Below are 6,052 nucleotides of genomic sequence, written 5' to 3'. Positions count from 1 at the left end.
TGTTTGCGGCCCAAATGGAGGTAAAAGTGTGCCCACACCGCCACTTCACTAATGCCACCTTGAGTAGAAACGAGGAGTTTACGGTTTGGATTATTGTTTTGCGATGTTTTGCAACAATAGTTGCAATAATAATAATAATAATAATAAAATAAATAATATATAGACTTTTCACATAAGCAAAAAACTTTAAATCCTATTTTAATGGCTTATTAGTTCACACGTTATATGATTTAAAGCAGAGGCGATTCTAGGATTAGAGCTTTGGGGGGTGCTGAGCACCCAGAGAGCTGCCCAGCCAGGCAAGATAAATCATATAATTCTTAAATTCATCAAGTCTCCCTGTCCCTGGGTCCTCGTCTCAAAACATGACATCACTGTTTTGTACATTTTAACACAATTTAATCCCCACATTTGTGAAAGAAAAGCAAAACACTTTTTTTGAAAAGTCTGTAACAAAACCATCAAATCTGATAAAGGTTATTTAAATGCTGCAAAAGAAGAATGGATTGGAATAAAAAAAAAAATACATATCCTAACCTTAATTACTGGGGGAGAATAATGAATTATGCACATAGTGAGTAAAAAGCAAACTGAGTGCATTTTTTGGACAGAGATTCACTTTTAATGTGTATGTATAATATAATACAGATACATAAAAAAACACTCCCAAAACAGAATAAATTATTACAAATAAAAATCTTTACTGCAGACACTAATTTTACTAATTTAATAATACTAATTTTGTGTCGTGAGATTTATGGGTTTCATTCTTTCATAGTGGTACTAGGGAGAGCTTGACATTTTTATCAGGTGGTACACGCTGTAAAAAGTTTAAGAAACACTGATAAGTGTATGTGTGCTTTTGGAAAACATTTAAAGTTGCGGTACAGAATCTTTGAAACAAGCTGGCTTGAAACATTTTTAGAATATAAACAGAGCACTCTGCTTCTCTTTACAGCTCCTCACACCACCAGGGCACCGTTTGGCACTTTCTGATAGTGTGCAAATGTGGCGCACGTACTGCGGCAGTCATACAGACAACTGGACGGTCCAAAAGTTGGTCTACCCATTACTGGCTGAGGTTTTAGTAGAGTTGTGTCTGAACCACATAAAAATATATTATTAATTTTAATCTCCCCGATCAATTATAATGTTATGTTGGAATGTTGTTAAAGAGGGTCAAAAATGTTTCAAACCAGTTTGTTTTGCAGATTCTGTATAGCAGCTTTAATATAGGGAGAACACAACTTCCAGACTGTATGAGTAAAATAAGGTTTTTTCTCTTTGCCAGTTTGCAATGGCAGATCGTGGCTCAAGAGTTGGCAGTTCGCCTTGTAATCGGAAGGTTGCCGGTTCGAGCCCCAGCTTGGACAGTCTCGGTCGTTGTGTCCTTGGGCAAGACACTTCACCAGTTGCCTACTGGTGGTGGTCAGAGGGCCCGGTGGCGCCAGTGTCCGGCAACCTCGCCTCTGTCAGTGCGCCCCAGGGTGGCTGTGGCTACAATGTAGCTTACCATCACCAGTGTGTGAATGGGTGGATGACTGAATATGTAAAGCGCTTTGGGGTCCTTAGGGACTACTAAAGCGCTATATAAATACAGGCCATTTTAATAGTTTCTGTTTTGCCTGTCACTGTTCCCTGTCTGTTTTCTTACCTGGTTCTTCCTGACCTTGTACTTTCTCCTCACATTCATCTCTTTCCTCTCTCCCTCTTTGGACTGAAAATCATACACAAATAGATTGTATTCAATTAGATGAAAAATTACATTAATATGAAAAAAATACTATTAAGATCACTAACAAAAAGTCCTCTCTCAGTTTACTTTCAAGCAAAAGGAAAATAACCAAACCACGTGAACATCTAATAAAAGATATAAATACACATCCAGTCATCCACCCATTCACACACACATTCACACACAACAGGAGTTCTAAGGTTAATGGGCATTCGGTCAGTTAGCTAGTTAGTATCCATTTAAAACAGGACAGTGGTAAAAACAGTAGGCTACGGACAATTTTAAGTTTTAGGTTTTAAATAGCCTGCATACATTTCAATGGGAGCAACAGGACGGTCAAATGTCGCTGATTTTACTACAGTGTAGGACTTGTTGTAGGGTAGCAAACATCGCCTGAAAACAAGTTTTTTTACACCCAGGTTACCTGGGTGTAATGTTTTTCAGCTAAAAAGAAACATGTTCTGACTCCTACCTAACTATATAAAGAGTAACTGAAGGTTAAATGCAGCTAATATGTCCTGTTTTAAGCCAGGCACTAACACCTCCGCTCCGCAGCGTCTCAACCACCATCGCTCTGGCAGCAACGGTGCTAGAGCCAGAGTAGGGGAGAGGCGAGCTGGAACAAACCATTTTGGGAGGGGGGTTCTATACTTTTGTTGTTAAAATGTTATGTCTCAACCAAGTACTGTATGCTTTTTATATTTTTAGCAGTGTGTCACACAAACAACAAATATTGTCAAAAAAAGTAAGAAATCTTTGGGGTGCTTTGATTCATTTTGGGGATGCTGAAGCACCCCCAAAAATGGGCTAAAATCGCCCCTGATTTAAAGTATATTAGAAGCATATAAATTAAAAACTTCCTCAAATAAATGGTATAGATTTTAAATGCTAATATTTGCATATACAGTCGTTCTATTACATTTTATTTACATAGCACCAATTTAGAACACGAGCCACCTTAATGTACTTTATATTGTAAGGTAAAGACCCTACAACACCAGAAAGAAACCCCAACAATTACACGAACCCCTATGAGCAAGCACTTGGCAACTGTGGGAAGGAAAAACTCACTTTTAACAGGAACCAGGCTCAGAGAGGAGGAGCCATCTGTGAACAACTGGAGATTTTAGCAGCTAGCAGTCTTTTTGAGTTTGATTAAATACAGCAATGGTGTATAGACTCACAGAGTGAAAAGACGTGAGAGAAACATCAATCGGAAATCATCAATCTGTTTCTAATGATAGAGTTAATGCAAATGTCCGTGGGGAAGCAGAGAGAAGCACAACATAAAAGTAATTTGAACCTCTACTTTAGTGAAGGACTTGAGTAAACATACCACGTTACTTTCCTACTACTTATCCAGGTGTTTTGATCACTGTAAAATTAAGAGTACTAATTAATAGAGGCAGACAGTTGATGCAGGTGCTACTTTGGGGGCAAAAACTTTATTATTGCATGTTTTTCTTCTTTATTCTGCTAGAAGAATGTGACAAATCCATAAGCTGAACAGTAATGTGTTTATTTAGACATACTGTTTAGTGAAAGTCTACTAAATTTTTACCATGCCTTGACTGTACAGCACAGCAGCTTGTTTAGAACATGTGGGCCAAATGTCAGAGATTTTCACAAATGAGTTACCTTTTGAAATCCTTTAAATAGATGATGTAAGAAACAAACTCTCTGTCATGCCAGTTCCAGCAGTATTGGGATCTATGGCAGTGAAGCATATTTTCAGAGGCCATATTCTGCAGCATATCTGTCATACTGAAAGTGAGGACATATTTCAGTAACTCCTTGATGTTTTCATCCCAACCTTATTTCATTTGGCCACTTGGGGGTGCAAAAAGACTGCTTTTATTTCCAGTCATCAAGTTGCTTAAAGTACTACTACTGCTACTTATTTCATATTGTGTAAATCTACTATGCAGTATATGTACATCTATATATGTTAACATAGGCATTGATTATTAATGGATGGCTCATATGAGTGACTGACAGACATGAAAAATGAAAACTTAAGCTATGGGAAGGTGTAAAATATTCAGTTTGTTTTTTATGCTATAATGTGTCTTTCCACGACTTTGTTCACACTATCAGAGGCATTTCTCATAGTCTAGGCTCCCCAGTGATAGGCTAGACTATCTGAGTTATAGTCACCACAACATACAACTGCAAACATTACTATAAAGGTGAATCGATTTCTCTTTTTCAAACAGTTTTAACAGAAACATAACTTTACAAGCAGTAGCGGTGTTTGATACGGGCGACACGGGCGGTTGCCCGGGGCGGCATCGTGGTGGGGGGCGGAATCACGTGCATCGGCAAAAAATAAAAATAAAAAAATTGCTCGGACCCATGCTGCCCCGATGTCCTGCCAGCGCATATTGGGAATGGTATAGGCACCAATCGGTTTTCTGCCGCCCATTTGCTGGGAGTAAGGGCGCCCTCCGTTTGCGAGGTGCGCCTGCTGCTTGCGGCACAGGGAGGAGAGGGCGGAGCGGCGGTGGATTCTCAGACCGGCTGGAGCAGCATCTTATAACCAACCAAAATAAAAACTAAATAAAAACAAACTAACAAACACGAAAACACCAGACATTGTGATACAGACTTATAATTTGCACCGATGTTTTTTCGAAATTCTATACACGAAAAGTGAGCGCGAGAGTCCTCGGTGCGCCTGCTTGCTGCTGAAGTCAAAGTAAACTTTATTGTCATCTCCGCTACATACAGTCCAGTATATAGAGACAAGACGACGAGGCTCCAGTTACAGCAGTGCAAGTAAACAAACAATATATATAAGAAGTTTGATGATTTAAAGTCTCACACACAACCCGTGGAAAGGGGAGTGTTCGCCCAGGACGCCAAATAGGACCACCACTGTTTACAAGCAGTTATTTTGGGGTTGTTTTGTAGGTTTTAGCCACATGCACTGGTCCCAGTAGAACAGCAACAATTTAGTGAATACCGTGTGCATTTCATTTTAATTATGTAAGAATCTCCAAGCTGCCCATTGCTTTCATTTTCAAACGTATTGATTTAGTATCACTGAATTATAACTGAATGTTAATAAACTGCACTTACCTTACATGGTGCTTTTTATTCCTTTTTTTTATCCTACTATCTGATCACTAAAACAACTTTTTATGGTCACTACAATACCTCAAGTTTCGTTTTTAATTTGATTTTTTTTTCTTGGTATACTTTGCATTTATTGCCATCAATAGGATTACTATATCTCATTAAATACTAAAGAAATAGAAAAACAACCTCAAGTAAAAGTAATAATCTGCAAAATCTGCAGGCTATTGAAGCCTCAAAGTAAATGTGGTCAGGCTGCATGTTGCTGGCTCAGGCATTTGACACTAGGGGACTCACTCAATCACGCTCTCATTTACATTTAGACTCAAGTTATCTGCTGTTTTCTCATTTTTACACAGGGTGGCGACAAAGCCATGTCTCATTCTGCCCACAGACCTTTGTGCTCCCTGAGGCAACTCAGCTGGCACGCTCAGAGATGGACACACCATTGTGGTGTAGGTGGGATCCATACACTTAAATAGTCCTAGATTTATGGCACCACTGTGGCAACTGTGGGAATTAATAAGTAAATCCCATTGAACTACATTTAAGTGTATTTATCACATCTGGGTATCTGTTTTGTTTGTTTGACACTGGGAAGAGTGATTTATTACCATGTTTAGTTACTGCTTTGGAGGCCCGCCTGAAACACTCAGTTAGATAAATATTTTCAGATTTGGAAATACTCACATTCTTCCGATGATACAAGATCTGCAGGAAATTATCCGGAAATTTCAGGGGATTGCTTAAGCTTAGCTTGGTGCAATGTCTGCAAACAGGATGAAACTTTTAGCCTGGCTCTGGTAAATGTTAACAAAGACCATCTAACAGCTAAAGCTCAAATGATAGCACAGCATATAATCTTTCACAAAACCATAACCCAATGTTTTCAACATTTGTGTTTAATGCAGTTTAATAAGAACACAGAACATAATAACTGCACAGCTTTGGAGATTATTATAGACAAGCCCTGGACAATAACTAATCTGCTATTTCAGTTTTTTCAAAATATTGTTTGCAAAGTTCTCACACAGCTCAGAATCCTCTTCTTTTGTCGCACTATTAAGATAAAGACCGGTCACTGAGAAAAGTACACAGGCTGGAACTAGCATGCAGTTCCTGAAAACCTGTTGCTGGCAGTAAAAACAGGAACACTGAGAGCTGCTTGTTTTGTTCAGCCAGTTTATGGCGATGCCTCAGCTTAGACAGAGCAGCATAAATCAATTTCCCCACTCTTCC

The sequence above is a fragment of the Rhamphochromis sp. 'chilingali' genome, assembly GCF_963969265.1.
Source record: "Rhamphochromis sp. 'chilingali' genome assembly, chromosome: 17".
NCBI classification, from domain to species: Eukaryota; Metazoa; Chordata; class Actinopteri; order Cichliformes; family Cichlidae; genus Rhamphochromis; species Rhamphochromis sp. 'chilingali'.
This window is presented reverse-complemented; position numbering follows the sequence as displayed.